Source organism: Staurois parvus, unplaced genomic scaffold (genome assembly GCF_062004578.1).
Source record: "Staurois parvus isolate SC_StPar_1 unplaced genomic scaffold, SC_StPar_1.0 ptg000071l, whole genome shotgun sequence".
Taxonomy (NCBI): domain Eukaryota; kingdom Metazoa; phylum Chordata; class Amphibia; order Anura; family Ranidae; genus Staurois; species Staurois parvus.
The window spans coordinates 4,877,455-4,897,850 of record NW_028317867.1 but is presented as its reverse complement, the minus strand read 5'-3'; the positions used below and the strand labels follow the sequence as shown (position 1 = coordinate 4,897,850).

At 43.3% G+C, this 20,396-nt stretch overlaps 1 protein-coding gene across 1 annotated transcript in view; it reads right to left on the bottom strand.

The window, feature by feature from the left end:
* Window positions 1-20,088, bottom strand: part of TRMT9B (tRNA methyltransferase 9B (putative)) — a 77,499-nt gene extending 57,411 nt beyond the window's left edge. Inside the window, exon 1 of the mRNA XM_089669290.1 lies at window positions 19,612-20,088. The gene's annotated coding sequence lies outside the window, so the exon portion shown is untranslated. The remainder of the gene's footprint in view (window positions 1-19,611) is intronic.
* Window positions 20,089-20,396: the final 308 nt, after the last annotated feature.

The window sequence follows — 20,396 nt, the reverse complement described above, 5'->3', positions numbered from 1 at the left end:
CAGTTTATCAGAGGAGAAAATTATAACTGAAGTTGAGAGCAGAACATATTGACAGTAGATTAAAGGACAGGTTCACCTTTGGAACATATTACATGTTCTACCTCAGGGGTAGGCAACCTTTGAGAGGTGGAAATCTACCGAAACATGAAAGAGATCAAAGATCACCGGGGATCAGAGCCATTTAAAAAAACAAATAAATTAACTATCAAGGCCTAACTAAATAGTAGTGAAAATTTAGAAAAATATAATAACACAAATGTCATTGTTAAAATACAAACTTAGCCTATCTTAAAAATGGATAGTGTCAGTCAGTAGGGTAGTAGATGGTGTCAGTCAGCAGGGCAGTGGGCGGTGTCAGTAAAGCAGTGGACGGTGTCAGTCAGTAGGACAGTGGACAGTGTCAGTAGGGCAGAGGTTGGTGTCAGTAGTGTAGTGGATGGTGTCAGCAGTTTTTATTTGACTTTTTTATTATTTTTCACCATTTTTTTTAGGAGCCCTGTTAAAAGGGGAGCACTTAAGGGAGGGGCCAGGCAGCAAAAAAAAAGAGGAACAAGGATTGGAGGGGTAGAGGGGGAGGCATTTACTAGAACCAATCCCCCTGGATTTTCCTCCTACAGCAGCTGTACACTGGTGGGAAGGCGAGGAGGAGATGCTAGCTTTCAGCTGCTCCAGGAGGACAAAAAAGGGGATTGTTGGGTACATAGGCAGGTATTTTAAGAATCTGAATTCCCAGCAAGTGACTGGGCATTGGAATTTTTCCCCCTACCCTGGTGTCCAAAGGTAGCTTCATAAGTACCCGTATGCAGGGCACCAGCATACGGCTGCTTAGGCAGCTGCCTTAGGGCACCGGGGGGGAGGAGCAGAAAAATCCCAATCCCCAGCCAGTTGCTGGGAATTCTGATCTTTAACCGTTTCAATACCGTGCAATTTTACACCTTCCTGCCCGGGCCATTTTCCAGGTTTCAGCGCTCTCACACTTTGAATGACAATTGCGCGGTCATACAACACTGTACCCAAACTAAAATTTTATCATTTTCTTCACACAACTAGAGCTTTCTTTTGGTGGTATTTAATCACCACTGGGGTTTTTATTTTTTGCTAAATTAACAAAAAAGACCAAAAGTTTTGAAAAAAAAACACATTTTTCTTTGTTTCTGTTATAAAAGTTTACAAATAAATAATTGTTCTTCATAAATTTAGGCCGAGATGTATTCTGCTACATGTCTTTGGTGAAAATAACCCAAATTAGGATGTATTTTTTAGTTTTTAGGAAAGTTATAGAGTTCACAAACTATGGTATAGATCTGAAAATTGATCAATCCTGAAGTACTGACGGCCAATCTAATTTCTTGAGGTCCAAGAATGTCAGAATAGTACAGATATCCCCAAATGACCCCTTTTTGCAGAGTAGACAGTCCGATGTACTTCATAAGAGGCATGGCGAGTTTTTTGAAGTTGTATTTTTTTATCATAATTTTTCGGAAAATGAAAAAATGAAAAAAATTATTTTCACTATTTTTTTTTAAACATACTGTCACCAGTGCAGTACAGCGTCATCATATACTGGCATGGCGGTGAACAGGGACACTGACTGGTGACAGTATGAAAAAAAAATATATATTTTTTTTTTTAATATTTTTTTATTTTTTTATTATATTTCATTTTTTATTTTTTATTTATTTTTATTAAGATTTTTTTTCATATTTTACTATGACCAAAATAGTACAATGTTACCATAGTAACATTGTACTACTTTGGGGAAGTTATCAGTATTTTTTTTTTTTTTTTTTACACAATTTGCTTATAGCAAAGAATTACTTTGCTATAAGCAAGCATTTACCTGAATGAAATCGATTCAGTCAGCTTTTTTTTTTTTTTTTTTTTTTGTGCTTAGCTGTGATTTGGTCACAGCTAATCACATGACATGTGCATGTGATTAGCTGTGACCATTCACAGCTAGGCACTAGTATACAATGGATGGCATCATGAATGAAGCCATCCATTGTATGCAACTGTCATGTGACCTGCTGTGATTGGTCACAGCAGGTCACATGGTACCAGCAACGGGAGCCGGTACTCGGATCTGTCATCGGCCGTGTCCGAGGTGCACGGCCGATGACAGATCGCACTGCTGCGCCGCTCTGCACTAGCGCAAACGGCGCATGTGCAGGAGCACGCCAAATGGCGTGTACCCGGAACGGAGAGACACTTCTGAAGCCGCCAAACGGCCATTGGCCGGGCGGCTAATGGTTAAAATACTTGTCCATGGGAGGGAGGGAAGGGGGGGGTAGTGGACACTGCTGGTGGGGGGAAGGGGGGACTTGAGGTCACTGCTATGGAGGAAAGAAGGGGCAGAGAACACTACTGTGGTGGGGGGGTGATGTGAAGGGCGGTAGAGGACACTGCTATTGGGGTGGCCCTGCCAATAGCAGTGTCTTCTGCACATCAGCCCCCCCAGCAGTGTCTTCTGCCCCCCGTTTCTCCCACAGCAGTGACCTCTGAGCCTCCTCCGCTGCTGCTGTCATCCTCAGTGCACAGTGGAGAGCAGAAGGCAGTACAGCTCAGGACGGAGAGTGGGAGGTGATTGGTTGCTAGGTTGGTCCTAGCAACCAATTACCAGCTTGTTAATATACTCGCATTGTCTCGGATACATAGGAAAACAGAAAAGTAGATCTCGTGAACCGTACAGTGTATAATTTCATAATTCATATCTAATCAATCCTCAGACGTGTCTGCATAATAATCTACCAGCAGGTGGAATGTCTCTGAAGTCAAGGACCAATACCCCACTTAGGGCATGGAGGTATGGGTGGATACCTCAACTAGAGCCAAAATCTCCCATAACTCATATTTTGGCCCATAACTTTCCAGCTGCACAAGTGACATTCCACCCGCGGGTAGATTATTATGCAGACCCGTCTGAGGATTGATTAGATATGAATTATGAAATTATACACTGTACGGTTCACGAGATCTACTTTTCTGTTTTCCTATGTATTCGAGACAATGCGAGTGACCTATCAAACTGTTTGCCTTCTTGTGGCCAATCTGACGATGGGTCTGGTTTTTATGTAAGTCTCTCATATTCCAAGATATGAGACAGAGGGGAGAAATAGATTTTGAAAAGTGTTTATCTGATTCTGTCACCTACGCTGAGTTAGGTTTATTGGTTGGAATCTCTTTCAACTCCTGGGAAAGCTTGCCTTATCTCTTACGAGGTGTTACACTTTGCAGGTTCTTTGGACAGCGTGGCCCGGCTCCCTTGGGGGGCTTTATAGCTCCTATGACCCTCCTGTGACATTCCCAACTCACACACATACTGGCCAAATGTCGCTGGGCCTCTCTAAGGAGGGAGGGGGAAAGAATGAGGGAGAAATATATTTGTCAGGATGGTTAATCCCTTTGCCAAGATGGAGGTTGAAGCCAAAATGGTTGAACCGCGTCCATCTCTGGGTATACGCTGTTACAGTATAGACCAGGAAAAAAACCACTGTATAATATACTGTATGATAGATAGATAGATAGATAGATAGATAGATAGATAGATAGATAGATAGAATAGTAATAATGACTATTCATTTTAATGAGCTAAATGCATCAAATCAAAAGGTTTTCAAGATTACACTATATTTTCTTTCCAAGGCAGTTACAGAATAAAAAAGTCTGTCTCTTGATTATATGCTGTAGAGAAGCACTCTTTCTCTCTGTGTGCAAGCAGTGGTCTCTCTGCAAAAGGGACGCATTCAGGGGCCAGGCTCAGAGACCAGTAGCTATAGAAGTAGAGTGGTTTCCACTGAATGCCTTAATGAGTACACAAGCAGGTCACCCTGGCAGACGACGCAGGCTCAACCAAGGCATGGGGTCTAAGCACTAACCAGTTTTTACCAGAGCTCCTGATGGTGGTGATGCGTGCTAGTGCCAGGTTGTGGCCCTCAGGATCACCTCACCAGAAGGTGAGCAAGCCAAGGTCCAGTAGCAGATAGGGATCAAGCAGAAGCAAAGTCAGTAACAAGCCAAAAGTCAGTAACAAGGTTGTAGGTTGTGATCAAAAGGAAGCATAGTTGAGGAGCAAGCCAGAGGTTCGTAACAAATTGTAGTGACAATACGGACAGCAGCAGAAAAAAAACAGCAATATGTTGGCTGGAGAAGAGCATGATAAACAGTGGAAAACAAGAAATGCAAAGGCATGGCTTAAATAGGAACCTCATGGAAGAAGCAAGGAGTTTGAGGTTCAGCAGAAACAAGGTACAAAGCAGGATTGTCCAAGGGATCAGGCAGGATGCTGTCCAACATCCCATATGGCTCAACAAGAAGAGCTTCTACTCTATGTAGGTTGTGGGTTCAGATCCTGGTCCTAACAACAGAGCTCCTGATGGTAGAGATTCATGCTAGTGCCAAGGTGTGGTCCTCAGGATCGCCTCACCAGCAGGTGAACAAGCCGGTGTCCGTTACAGGGATGCGCTATTTCTATCACCCAATGCCCGGGACATGCAGTTCTGGGTGCCAGGCAGGTGGTTCTTTTATAAATTTAGCCCTGTGGGCAAGCAGTGGAGTTTCCTGTTTTTTTGCCCCTTAATGGAGCATATTATCCAAAGGATCAGACAGGATGCTGCGCAGCATCTCATATGGCTCAACAAGAAGAACTACTGCTCTATGTAGGTCGTGGGTTCAGATCCTGGTCCTGACAAAAGGTCTGACACCCTCCCTATTGTGTCAGCACTATAGCTCTGCAATCAGCAAAGCCCACGCTCCATTCTTCCTGAAGAGATCACTGCTTCCCCACAGAGATCAACTCTACAGCATGCTAGCAGGGATCTGGCACTTAGCCGTAGCTTATGTAAGGGGGAAGAATAAAAACTGACAATAAATATTAATGAAAAGTGACTACAAACTGTATATACAGTGTATATAAAAAGTCTACACACCCCTCTTAAAATGCCTGGTTTTTGTGACGTGAACAAATGAGACAAAGATAAATAATTTCAGAACATTTTCCATCATTAATGTGACTTATAAACTGTACAACTCAATTGAAAAACAAACAGAAATCTTTTAAGGGGGAGGGGGAGTAAACATAAAAAACTAAAATAATGTGGTTGCATAAGTGTGCAACCTCTTATAACTGGGAATGTAGCTGTGTTCAGAATTAAGCAATCACATTCAAAATCATGCTAAATAGGAGTCAGTACACACCTGCCATCATTTAAAGTGCCTTTGTTTAACCCTAAATAAAGTTCAGCTGTTCTAGTAGGTCTTTCCTGGCATTTTTTAGTTGCATCCTACAGCAAAAGCCATGGTCCAAATAGAACCTCCAAAGCATCAGTGGGATCTCATTGTTAAACGGTATCAGTCAGGAGAAGGGTACAAAAGAATTTCCAAGGCATTAGGTATACCATGGAACACAGTGAATTACGGTGCAACAGTGACATTACCAAGAACTGGACATCCCTCCAAAATAGATGAAAAGACGAGCAGAAAACTGGTCTGGGAGGCTGCCAAGAGGCCTACAGCAACATTAAAGTAGAAGCAGGAATATCTGGCAAGTATTGGCTGTGTGGTACATGTGACAACAATCTCCCATATTCTTCATATGTCTGGGCTATGGGGTAGAGTGGCAAGACAGAAGCCTTTTCTTATGAAGAAAAACATCCAAACCCAGCTAAGTTTTGCAAAACAAATCTGAAGTCTCCCAAAAGCATGTGGGAAAATGTGTTATGGTCTGATGAAACCAGGGTTGAACTTTTTGGCCATAATTCCAAAAGATATGTTTGGCGCAAAAACAACACTGCACATCACCAAAAGAATACCACACCCACCGTGAAACATGGTGGTGGCAGCATCATACTTTGGGGCTGTTTCTCTTCAGCTGGAACTGGGGCCTTAGCCAAGGTAGAGGGAATTATGAACAGTTACATATACCAGTCAATATTGGCACAAAACCTTCAGGCTTCTGCTAGAAAGAGGATCCTGAAGAAGAACGTCATCTTTCAGCATGAAAACAACCCAAAGCATACATCCAAATCAACAAAGGAATGGCTTTGCCAGAAGATTAAAGTTTTGAATGACCCAGCCACAGCCCAGACCTGAATCCGATCAAAAAATCTGTGGGGTGATCTGAAGAGGGCTGTGCACAGGAGATGCCCTCGCAATCTGACAGATTTGGAGTGTTTTAACAAGGAAGAGTGGGCAAATATTACCAAGTCAAGTGCTGTAATAAAATCAAAAACTAAAAGCATTAGTTTAAAGCGGAGTTCCACCTGGAAAAAAAAAAATAAAAGTCAGTAGCTACAAAAACTGTAGCTGCTGGCTTTTAAAATACAGACACTTACTTGTCCCTCGGTCCAGCGGTGTCCTCACCACTGGTTTCACCGGCTGTCTTCTCTCCCTGGCGCCGGTATCTTCATTGTGGGCACCCGTGGCTGTGACAGCTTGCAGCTTCACAGCTGGATGCCCACTGCGCATGTGCAAGAAGCTCTGTGCTTTGTGAATGGCCCTGTAGTCTTCTGGGACCTGTCACGTGTCCCAGAAGACTACAGGGAGGGAGGACATCTTCTGCTTCCAATCGCCTAGGTGATCGCAGCGGAGGTGGGAGTGTGTACCTGTCACATTCGGGTACCCGCTCCCCAAAGGTGCCAATCCTTAATGGAGAGCGGGGAACAAAGGCTTAAAGCGGAACTTCCCCTTTTGGGTGGAGCTTTGAGGGTGTGCACACTTATGCAACCATATTATTTTAGTTTTTTATTTTTACTTCCTTTCCACCTAAAAGATTTCAGTTTGTTGTTCAACTGAGTTGTACAGTTTATATGTTACATTAAAGGTGGAAAAAGTTCTGAAATGATTTATCTGTCTCATTCTTTTACATCACAGAAACCTGACAATTTAACAGGGGTGTGTAAACTTTTTATATCCGCTGTACCGGGATCTGAGTTATATTATATGCATGAGATTCGGACCTCTACTGTAAGAAAATTATACTGACCGGACCTCCTTGAGGTTTAATTTAATCCCCTTGTTATATACAAATTGTTTCCCTACAAATGAGCTGCTGTTTCAAATTGATTCTCCTAGTCTCCGCATATCGCCGTCTTAGGTTATTTTAAGTAAGTAGACCAAATCTCTGGAGGTTCAGCGGAGGAGCCAATTATGGGACTTTACTATACAGGACCGGCAAGTATCAATCAGCTCGCCTAAAGTTTCCATATAATGATAAGACATTTTCCATGGAAAAAGACAAAGTGCAAATGGAATCAGCTGGTTGAATAATAGCATCAAGAGTATGTCTCACAATACAGGGCACAATTAGTCTTCCAGGGTGAGTTTTAATTACTAGCAATGAGACACCAGCAGTTCTATCACTGGGAAGGTTATAAGGTGACATAGTGTACACCATCCTCCTGCCATGACTTTCCGCATGTCATCTTCTATGGTGTGCCCGGCTTTTTCATCTAGAGGCTTTTGTTTGCACTAGTTTTTATCTTGTCAAACACCCTGCTTACCTTTAAACAATAAATTGCTCAATACTAAATGGATTGCTCAAACGCGAAAGACCAAACAAAACCTGTGTGTCATTCAGAGGCATTTCCCAGGCCTTTAATATATTTCTGTGGCATGCAGGAAGCAGATAAAGTATAATATATTTATAGGAGACGAACATGAAAGATAAATTGCTAGAGGCTGGCAGCATAAATCTGTAATCCTTGTTTGTCCTCACAAAAGGGGGGGGGGGGGTGTCTTCTTAGTTGTGGATTTCATAGTACATACCATTAACCCATACATAGAGGCTTAGGAAGACTAAATCTAAAGTGTATAGCTGCAGATATGATCTGATGTTTTGACAAGCTTTACTTCCAAAAAAATATATAGTGCTAGTATGGAATACATATTGTGCGGGTATTGAATGTGCTATTAAAGCTAAATTCTAGGCAGATATAAAAGATACAAATTAATGTGATTCTGTATTAATTATACATCAATAAATGTACTTTTCTGAAGGCAAGCAGGGCACTCACTGTACAGCAGAGCTCAGAGTTTTGAGAAGGAAAAGCAGAACAAGGAGCCAATCATCTCAGGTGCTGACAAGGAGCATACTGGTAGGAGGACAAAGCAGAGAGACTAGAGGATGAACTCATCACTGTGCTGCTTCTCTTTTCACTGTCCAGTCACAGGCCAGGTTGTGTCCATGACACCCTGGGCTCAGTATCATATGCCATATGAGCAGCTCCAGATTGAATATTAATACTGCTTTTAATGGACCTATTCATTTTTATAGATGCCATATACCGTATTTGTTGCATTGTACAGCAGTGTACTCTCCAAATCAACCTCCAAAATGTTCACAGGTAGTACTTAAAGCTAGACAAACCCCCCATTTGTAACTAAAACAGGCCATACTGGCCATAGACAGCGCAAATCATGGCCGGTTCAGCAGATTCAAACCATGTATGGGCAGCCTTTAAACCCAAATTGATTGATCAAACAACTTGGGTACAATCAAGCCAAAAATAGTGTTACTGGCAAAATGCCAATAGAAAAAAGGGGTACTGATAATTTATTTTATTTTTATTTTATTTCAGGTACTTATATATATCAATTTATGCAGCGCTTTACATATATATATTGTACATTCACATTGGTCCCTAACCCTCAAGGGGTGTACAATCTAAGGTCCCTAACTCACATTCATACACATACTAGGGACAATTTAGACATGGTGAGGATACATGCAAAGTCACGTACTCATTGACTTCAATGCAAAAACGCTCTCTAGTCACGTCAATGCAAAATTGCACCTCATAGACTTTCATACACAATCCCGTCCCCTAGCGACTTCAATGCAAAATCACGTCTCATAGACTTTCATGCAAAGTTGAGTCCCCATTGACTTCAATGCAAAAACGCCCCCTAGTCACTTCAATGCAAAATCGCGTCCCATAGACATTCATTCACAATCCTGTCTACATTGACTTCAATGCAAAAATGTCCCCTGGTCACTTCAGTGCAAAATTGCCAATTATTATTATAAATTTTTTTTTTTAAATTTAAAAACCGTCTGTTTCAGTTTTCAGCCAAGTGCATCTTGAATTTTCGGTTTCGACACCAGAATTTTCATTTCGGTGCACCACTAAAACAAACACATTTAAGGAGAACTGCTTGCTTCCGCCTGCATGGCCTCAAGCTAATGAGCCATTTTTTCTCCACTGGTATCCTGTGGCACCGTTTCCAGAAGATGACATAATTGGCAGACACCTTCTTCTTCCTAGTTCTGTGCCAGCCACCGATGGCGTCACTAATCTTGCACCTTCATCATATGAGATCTGGCACTGCTTGTTATGGTTCAACAACAGGCCACTCCAACAAGAGCCACCACCCTCTCTCACCGCTGCCTGTGGTTGTCAGGCTCTCCCATTTCTCCAAGGAGCCTGGGCCTTTGGTATAAGAGTAGCTTCATACAGAGGAGATGGAAGACCATCCATTCCCCCATCTCCTCTGTGACTAACGAAGCCGGAAGCAACAATGATTTTGTCACTTCAGGTTACAGAGCTGTCATTCCCTGGTTGTTACAGCCAGAGAAACAGGTAAATCAGACAATCTGTGTTTCTTTGGCTGCCTTGGAGGGCAGGGGACACATTGATGGTGGCATCTGGGGGACAATAGACCCCCAGATGCCACCAAAGAGGACCTGTCACCTACCCAAAGCTATCACATAGGGGCTTGTTAGCCCCCTTGTGAAAGCAAGTAAAACATTTTTTTTTAACTATACATTTTAAGAAAAGAAATAACAGTAGTTTAAAAAATGTTTTAAAGCACCCGTAAATGCAAACACGAGCATTATTTAAACAGCAATTGCACCCCACATATGAGGTATCACCTCTAACGCCAGAGTGAGAGCAGTAATTCTAGGGCCATCTTTTACAATCAACTGTACACTGATAATCTGTCACCTATGAAAAAATATATGTCTGGGGGTTCTAAATAATTTACTAGAAAAAAAATGCTGATTGTGTGAAATTTTAAAAAAAAATTAAAATTTTTAAAAAATTTCCCCAGGCAGCAAGTGAAAAAAAAACATATTAAACCCAAAAAGGGTTTAATAGTTTAAATGTATTGTGACATATGGACATGAAGGTAAATTACAACACATGCACTATGGTGAAAAAAGATCCGATGAAGAAAACACTGCATTCCACTATCCAGACATTTGTTATTCTATTCCAGAGTGTTACATTGTATGTACATGTATGTAATTGAAATATATGACAGTCATGTGGATCAGCACTGAGAAGACAAGAAGATCAGCTCCAGACTTCGAAGCTCAGCTCCATTCTGATTTCCACCCCAGTAATTCACCTCCAGCTTATATAAGCCCTGCCTGGTTCACACCAGTGTGGCTTTGAAGTCGCACTACACTGAACATCAACTTCATAACAGATGTCAATGCAGGTCGCAATGAAGCCGCACAGAAATAGTGCAGAAACATTTTTCAAAGCTGCCGCAACTTGAGTCGCGCCAATTTGAACGTTCCAGTGCCGCAAATGAGGTGTGACTTGTTAAGCGACTTTGAACTGTCGCATGACAAATCACGCTGGTGTGACCCAGGGCTAAAACGTGATGAGCTTCTCTTCAGTTTCAGACAATGCTGCCAGAGCCCTGCCAACCCTCCTCAGAAGTACCTAGTATTTCCTTAGCCTCAGTGGTGTATTTAGGTTCCGTACTGCCCTAGGCAACACAAAAATTGGCTCCCCCCCACCACGGAGAGACCCTGACAGTGAAGAACACCCCCACGAAGAGAGCCTTACTTTGACAAACACCCCAGCCCCCCCCCCCCCACACACACTCCCGAGAGCTTTTACTACTACCTCCCCCCATACACTGGCACCCCCCCCAACCCCTGCGGGAAAGAAGACACTCACCTTCACAGCTCCAGACATCCCTGGGAACAAGAGTCGGGCTCTGCATACACCATGAAGCAGCCCTTCTCAGATCCTACTTGGTCCCCATGCTGCGTGTGTCCCTTCTTCTATCCCTTCTTTCGGGGACCCCTGAAAAATGCCGCTGCCCCCCTGAAAAATGCTGCTGCCCCCCTGAAAGATGCCATCCTAGGCAAATGCCTTGTTTGCCTTGTGGTAAATACGCCCCTGCTTAGCCTCCCGGTGCTGGTTGGAACAGTAGGAAATAAGGCTCTGTTCACACCAATGCATTTTTAAGTGCTTTTTGCAGAAACACACTACAATCCATTTAACATGGTTTCCAATGGAACATGTTCACATCTATTCCTTTTTGAGCTGCTGCATTTTTGGAAAGGGTCAGTGACTTTTTTAAAAGCAAAAAACAGCGTTTTTGCTACAATAAAGTTCAATGGAGAAGCTGCTGAAATGCATGGTAGTGTGTTTTTGCTGTGTTTTTAAATTAATCAAAAAAAGGTTGCGCTTATTAATCAATTATCAAAAAAAGGATATATAAACCATCATTAAAGAAATATATACTTATTTTAAATAATATATAAATCTCAGATATTATCCTTGGTATCAAATATAGTGAAAAATGTCCAACACCAATATAAAACATGCTTCTTATCTTCAATTATTCAATCTTCATGTGAAAACCCAAAACACCATGCTCAAATCCAAATCCGAATAGATTGAATAAACTCACCAGAGCAAAATGCTGGTCAGATTATAAACCAGCACAAACACTTCCGCTCTGGGAGCAATGATCTGCAGATGAATACCAGCGTACATGGGATCATTCAAAATGGCATATACATCTTCTCAAACCCGGAATAGGCTCAGAAAGCAAGAGAGGAGAAAACTCATAGTGTAGAAATGTAAAAAAAGGAATTTATTTATAAAACATCATATCACACTCACAATAACTGGTGCCTGAGCCGACACCGGCATAAACAGCATTCACAGCAAAAATCAACTCAGCCACCTTCGGCATCCACAGACGCCGACAGTTCACTGAACGTCGTGACGTCACCTCCAAAAGCCCCGCCCTATGCGTTTCGTCACCAGACGTCCTCACGGAGCAGTGCTGTGTTTTTGCCTTGTTTTGTATTTTTATTCTGCCCAGCGACAAAAAAAATTGTACTTTAACAAAAAAAAGAGATGAACAAAACGCAAAATGTGGTAAAAACACATCGAAGACGCATCAAAAACGCGTGTAGAAAAACACAAAACGAACTGCAAAAAGCGCTGCACAATAGACAAACTGCATAGGTGTGAATGAAGCCTAAAGGAAAGTATATATTACTGGGACCAGACAAGCGGGGTTTGGATCTGAACTTGGTCTGAAGCCAGTTTCCCCAAACTTGCAGGAAGCTGTGACATGGTCCCATCCCTGCTGGCCATATGAGCTGTGGGCAGGAGATTCCCTGCAGCTGCATGTAACAAAGGGGTGGAGATGCTTGTGACATCATTGGCCTAATATGACCACATGACCTGTACATTTAAAGTGACACTAATCGCTGCTTGAAAAAGAAAACGTCTGTCCAGGCATGTATGACACATGATCCATGTGTCTCAAAAAAGCATATCAAATCCATTAAAGTACAGTGTTGTATGACTGAATAAAAAGTATCTCAGTGCAGAAAACTGCTCAATGGCCGGGTGACGAAGGGGGTGAAACATGTCGGTACTGAGATGGTCAACAATTCTGATAACATATACAGTGGGGCAAAAAAGTATTTAGTCAGCCACCAATTGTGCAAGTTCTCCCACTTAAAAAGATGAGAGAGGCCTGTAATTGGCATCATAGGTAGACCTCAACTATGAGAGACAAAATGAGAAAAAAAAATCCAGACAATCACATTGGCTGATTTGGAAAGAATGTATTTGCAAATTATGGTGGAAAATAAGTATTTGGTCAATATGAAAAGTTCATCTCAATACTTTGTTATATATCCTTTGTTGGCAATGACAGAGGTCAAACATTTCCTGTAAGTCTTCACAAGGTTGGCTCACACTGTTGCTGGTATGTTGGCCCATTCCTCCATGCAGATCTCCTCTACAGCATTGATGTTTTGGGGCTGTTGCTGGGCAACACGGACTTTCAACTCCCTCCAAAGGTTTTCTATGGGGTTGAGATCTGGAGACTGTCTAGGCCAGTGGTGGGCAACCTTTTTTTTCAACTGAGCCAAATCTCGCCAAAACCACGATTAAAATTTATTTTGAGAGCACCATTTTTAAAACTGAAAATACATCCCCCATATAGTAATTCATCCCCCATAGTAATTCATCCCCCATATAGTAATTCATCCCCCATATAGTAATTCATCCCCCATAGTAATTCATCCCCCATATAGTAATTCATCCCCCATATAGTAATTCATCCCCCCATAGTAATTCATCCCCCATATAGTAATTCATCCCCCACATAGTAATTCATCCCCCATATAGTAATTCATCCCCCATAGTAATTCATCCCCCATAGTAATTCATCCCCCATATAGTAATTCATCCCCCATATAGTAATTCATCTCCCATAGTAATTCATCCCCCATAGTAATTCATCCCCCATATAGTAATTCATCCCCCATAGTAATTCATCCCCCATAGTAATTCATCCCCCATATAGTAATTCATCCCCCATATAGCAATTCATCCCCCATAGTAATTCATCCCCCATATAGTAATTCATCCCCCATATAGTAATTCATCCCCCACATAGTAATTCATCCCCCACATAGTAATTCATCCCCCATATAGTAATTCATCCCCCATAGTAATTCATTCCCCATATAGTAATTCATCCCCCATAGTAATTCATCCCCCATAGTAATTCATCCCCCATATAGTAATTCATCCCCCATAGAGTAATTCATCCCCCATAGAGTAATTCATCCCCCATAGAGTAATTCATCCCCCATATAGTAATTCATCCCCCACATAGTAATTCATCCCCCATATAGTAATTCATCCCCCATAGTAATTCATCCCCCATATAGTAATTCATCCCCCATATAGTAATTCATCCCCCACATAGGAATTCATCCCCCATATAGTAATTCATCCCCCATATAGTAATTCATCCCCCATAGTAATTCATTCCCCATATAGTAATTCATCCCCCATATAGTAATTCATCCCCCATAGTAATTCATCCCCCATATAGTAATTCATCCCCCATAGTAATTCATCCCCCATATAGTAATTCATCCCCCATAGTAATTCATCCCCCATAGTAATTCATCCCCCATAGTAATTCATCCCCCATATAGTAATTCATCTCCCATATAGTAATTCATCCCCCATAGTAATTCATCCCCCATAGAGTAATTCATCCCCCATAGAGTAATTCATCCCCCATATAGTAATTCATCCCCCATAGTAATTCATCCCCCATATAGTAATTCATCCCCCATAGTAATTCATCCCCCATATAGTAATTCATCCCCCATATAGTAATTCATCCCCCACATAGTAATTCATCCCCCATAGTAATTCATCTCCCATATAGTAATTCATCCCCCATAGTAATTCATCCCCCATAGAGTAATTCATCCCCCATATAGTAATTCATCCCCCATAGTAATTCATCCCCCATATAGTAATTCATCCCCCATATAGTAATTCATCCCCCATATAGTAATTCATTCCCCATATAGTAATTCATTCCCCATATAGTAATTCATCCCCCATATAGTAATTCATTCCCCATAGCAATTCATCCCCCCTATAGTAATTCATTCCCCATATTAATTCATCCCCCATATTAAGTCCCCAAGTCCCCCCTGTGTCAATTCACTTACCTTTGCTCCGCGCGTTCTTCTCACCGTGTTCCCGCGCCGTTCTGGTCTTCAGGGCGGACTGTGAGAGGAGAGGAGTTCGTCACGCTGCCCCGCCTACATCCTGGCTGCCCCGTCTACATCCTGACAGCTGCAGAGTCCTGACTTTTGGGGCGGCCGCCCGAGAGGAGGGAGGGGAGCGGGCGCCCGGCACACAGAAGAGCCGCATTTAAGTTTGTAAAGAGCCGCATGTGGCTCGCGAGCCGCAGCTTGCCGTCCACTGGGCTAGGCGACTCCAGGACCTTGAAATGCTTCTTACGAAGCCACTCCTTCGTTGCCTGGGCGGTATGTTTGGAATCATTGTCATGTTGGAAGACCAGGCCACGTTTCATCTTCAATGCCCTTGCTGATGAAAGGAGGTTTGCACTCAAAATCTCATGATACATGGCCCCATTCATTCTGTCCTGTACATGGATCAGTCGTCCTGGTCCCCTTGCAGAGAAACAGCCCCAAAGCATGATGTTGCCACCCCCATGCTTCACAGTAGGCATGATGTTCTTTGGATGCAACTCAGCATTCTCTCTCCTCCAAACACGACGAGATGTGTTTCTACCAAACAGTTCTATTTTGGTTTCATCTGACCATATGACATTCTCCCAATCCTCTTCTGGATCATCCAAATGCTCTCTAGCAAACTTCAGACGGGCCCGGACATGTACTGGCTTAAGCAGGGGGACACGTCTGGCACTGCAGGATCTGAGTCCCTGGCGGCGTAGTGTGTTACTGATGGTAGCCTTTGTTACATTGGTCCCAGCTCTCTGCAGGTCACTCACTAGGTCCCCCCGTGTGGTCCTGGGATTTTTGCTCACTGTTCTTGTGATCATTTTGACACCACGGGGTAAGATCTTGCGTGGAGCCCCAGAACGAGGGAGATTATCAGTGGTCTTGTATGTCTTCCATTTTCTAATTATTGCTCTCACAGTTGATTTGTTCACACCAAGCTGCTTGCCTATTGCAGATTCAGTCTTCCCAGCCTGGTGCAGGTCTACAATTTTGTTTCTAGTGTCCTTCGACAGCTCTTTGGTCTTCACCATAGTGGAGTTTGGAGTGTGACTGTTTGAGGTTGTGGACAGGTGTCTTTTATACTGATAACAAGTTCAAACAGGTGCCATTGATACAGGTAATGAGTGCAGGACAGAGGAGCCTCTTAAAGAAGAAGGTACAGGTCTGTGAGAGCCAGAAATCTTGCTTGTTTGTAGGTGACCAAATACTTATTTTCCACCATAATTTGCAAATAAATTCTTTCCAAATCAGCCAATGTGATTGTCTGGATTTTTTTCTCATTTTGTCTCTCATAGTTGAGGTCTACCTATGATGCCAATTACAGGCCTCTCTCATCTTTTTAAGTGGGAGAACTTGCACAATTGGTGGCTGACTAAATACTTTTTTGCCCCACTGTATTCATTAAAGTGTTACTAAACCCCGGACCCTGCAGTCACTATATCTGGTCTCCCACAGTGCACACAACATGGAAATGCAATTATTTTAGTAAATAAAAACTGCTAAATACCTTTTCTCATCAGCAGTTAGAGCAGTCTTGTGACTTCTATCAGTGTCTACCACAGCACTGATTAAAGCTTGTAGGAAGAGTTTTCATTCTCCCCTGACTGTCCTGTGAGGCTGCAGGACCCCTGACCCTCTGTCTGGAGAGTGCTGATTGGCTCTGTACTGATCACATGCACTTACCCAAGAAAAAAAAACACTCTGGCAATACACACCAAAGTGAGCATGTGCAGCTTGCCCCAAGGCTCTGTTCTATCAGCAGATAGATTGAAGACAGTAAAAGAAGGGGAGGCTCAGAGAAGCCAGGATCAAACATCCTTTTTACACAATTCTGAGGATTAACCCCTTAGGTTCCACAGTGAGTATAGCAAGCATGCTTTACTGCATATACAGACTGATTTTACTGTTGTGGGTTTAGTAACACTTTAACTGGGACTCAAAACATTGCCCTTTAGGATATGGCTAGGCACATAAATGACACTTTCCCACCATAATCTTCCTATTAGAGTGGACATGTTCCATTTCACATTTCAGTGGACGCATCCCAGGGCACAGATCCAAAAACGTGCACATTCCTCTGACACCTTCAGTATATGGGAAATGTATACCGGGAATGTCACTGAATGGGGAAGGATGTCAGCTGTCATCTGAAATACCCAGAGTTCCATGCTGCTCCCCCAGGACAGAGGCTCAGCAGTTCTCTATGAGAATGTGTTGCATGACTGAGTAATTCAGTCCAGGTATCACAGTAATGAACACTGATAAATGGCCGGGTAATGAAGGGGGTGACACATGACGGCCCCGAGGGGACCAATAATTCTGATAACATATAGAACATAAATTCATTAACTGGAATTATAAATGTTGCTCTTTAGGATATGGCTAGGCAGATAAATGACACCGACCACGATCTTCCCATTACAGCGAACCTGTTCCATTTCATATCCCAATGAACTCCCCGGGACACACATCCAAACAATCTCACATTCCAATGACACAAATGGCAAATTCATACTGGGGATCTCATAGGATGGACATGTATGTCAGCTGTCATCAGATGGATAATCCCAGAGTTCCATGCTGCTCTCCCAGGACTAGAGCTCAGCACAGCTCTGCTTTATGTGATCACTGCTCTGTGATCTCTATGTGATCTCTATGTGATCGGTGCTCTATGATCTCTATGTGATCAGTGCGCTGTGATCTCTATGTGATCGGTGCTCTGTGATCTCTATGTGATCGGTGCTCTGTGATCTCTATGTGATCGGTGCTCTGTGATCTCTATGTGATCGGTGCTCTGTGATCTCTATGTGATCGGTGCTCTGTGATCTCTATGTGGTCGGTGCTCTGTAATCTCTATGTGATCGGTGCTCTGTGATCGCTATGTGATCGGTGCTCTGTGATCTCTATGTGATCGGTGCTCTGTGATCTCTATGTGATCGGTGCTCTGTGATCTCTATGTGATCGGTGCTCTGTGATCTCTATGTGATCGGTGCTCTGTGATCTCTATGTGATCGGTGCTCTGTGATCTCTATGTGATCGGTGCTCTGTGATCTCTATGTGATCGGCGCTCTGTGATCTCTATGTGATCGGTGCTCTGTGATCTCTATGTGGTCGGTGCTCTGTGATCGCTATGTGGTCGGTGCTCTGTGATCTCTATGTGGTCGGTGCTCTGTGATCTCTATGTGATCGGTGCTCTGTGATCTCTATGTAATCGGTGCTCTGTGATCTCTATGTGATCGGTGCTCTGTGATCTCTATGTGATTGGAGCTCTATGATCTCTATGTGATCAGTGCTCTGTGATCTCTATGTGATCTGTGCTCTATTCTATAATCTCTATGTGGTCATTGCTCTGTGATCTCTATGTGATCAGTGCTCTGTCATCTCTATGTGATCAGTGCTCTGTGATCTCTATGTGATCAGTGCTCTGTGATCTCTATGTGATCAGTGCTCTGTGATCTCTATGTGATCAGTGCTCTGTGATCTCTATGTGATCAGTGCTCTGTGATCTCTATGTGATCAGTGCTCTGTGATCTCTTAGTAATCAGTGCTCTGTGATCTCTATGTGATCATTGCTCTATTCTGTGATCTCTATGTGATCAGTGCTCTATTCTGTGATCTCTATGTGATCAGTGCTCTATTCTGTGACCTCTATCTGATCAGTGCTCTGTGATCTCTATGTGATTGGTGCTCTATTCTGTGATGACTATGCGATCAGTGCTCTATTCTATGATTTCTATGTGATCAGTGCTCTGTGATATCTATGTGATAAGTGCTCTATTATCTGACCTCTATGTGATAAGTGCTCTATTCTGTGATCTCTATGTGATCAGTGCTCTATTCTTTGATCAGTGCTCTGTGACCTCTACGTGATCGGTGCTCTATTCTGTGACCTCTACAAGATCGGTGCTCTGTGATCTCTGTGATCGGTGCTCTGTGATCTCTATGTGATTGACGCTGTATTCTCTGATCTCTATGTAATCAGTGCTCTATTCTGTGATCTCTATGTGATCAGTGCTCTGTGATCTCTATGTGATTGGTGCTCTGTGATCTCTATGTGATTGATGCTGTATTCTGTGATCTCTATGTAATCAGTGCTCTATTCTGTGATCTCTATGTGATTGGTGTTCTCTTCTCTGATCTCTATGTGATCGGTGCTCTGTGATCTCTATGTGATTGACGCTGTATTCTCTGATCTCTATGTAATCAGTGCTCTATTCTGTGATCTCTATGTGATCAGTGCTCTGTGATCTCTATGTGATTGGTGCTCTGTGATCTCTATGTGATTGATGCTGTATTCTGTGATCTCTATGTAATCAGTGCTCTATTCTGTGATCTCTATGTGATTGGTGTTCTCTTCTCTGATCTCTATGTGATTGGTGCTCTGTGATCTCTATGTGATCGGTGCTCTATTCTGTGATCACTATGTGATCGGTGCTCTATTCTGTGATCTCTATGTGATCGGTGCTCTATTCTGTGATCACTATGTGATCGGTGCTCTATTCTGTGATCTCTATGTGATCGGTGCTCTATTCTGTGATCTCTATGTGATCGGTGCTCTGTGATCTCTATGTGATCGGTGCTCTGTGATCTCTATGTGATCGGTGCTCTGTGATCTCTATGTGATCGGTGCTCTGTGATCTCTATGTCATCGATCCCCATCTCCGGCACAGAGGACTGCCATGTCCTGCACAGCTGATCAACTCCGGGAAATCAATTAAAAGTTACCGGTGATGTGCGGTGTGTGGTCCGGAGCTGTGTGATCCTGGGACCGGTGTGTGCACTCGTCCCTCCATCCAGACCAGGAGGAGCCGGCTGTGACTTACCTGCGGCGGATGGATTGGCCGGTCAGTGGGCAGCATGGTGCCCCCGGCACGGCTCGGTAGGTGCCCCCTCCATAGATGAGGCCGGGGAGAGCGGGTGAAGGTCAGGCTGTGGCCGGTGAAGGATGGACGAGGTTCGGTCCAGATGTGTCTCCTCCAGTCCCGGATTCATCACACAGCCGATCGGGGAGGAGGGGGAGGGGAGGGCTGCTCATGTGACCTCGCTTCTCTTTTCCTGCCTGTGTGATCAGCTCTGCAAGGTGACAGGACGTGACAGGTCCATTCCAATACACATCGGCCGGTGTGGGGGAGCAGCATCGGGGGGAGGGGGTCATCCAGGTGTACTCTATGACTGTACATGTCCATTTAGAATAATATTCCTTCTGCAGATGGATGGACAGCCACCCAATACATCCTTCCCAATGTCTCTGCTTTGTGGGAAATGTTATATTCTGACATTTAGACCTGCACTCTGTGGATGTACAAGGTGTCATTGTACTCCTCCCCTCCCCCACCATAAAAATGAAAAAAAAAAAAAAGTCTGTCGAAGGACCGATTCACACCACAATTTCTGCGTTCCGGATGCATTTCTGTATGCGCGTTTCTGATGCGTCCGGGTGCATGTTTTCGTCATCTCAGTTCAGGACAATGTGTATTCCAGGGCGTATCGCTGCGCTCCATACAATGGAAATGCAGCTTATTCTACTTTTATTAACAGCACTGGGACAATGCACTGCACTGGTGTGAACTAGGGCCATTGGAATACATGGAAGACACTGTGTATGTGT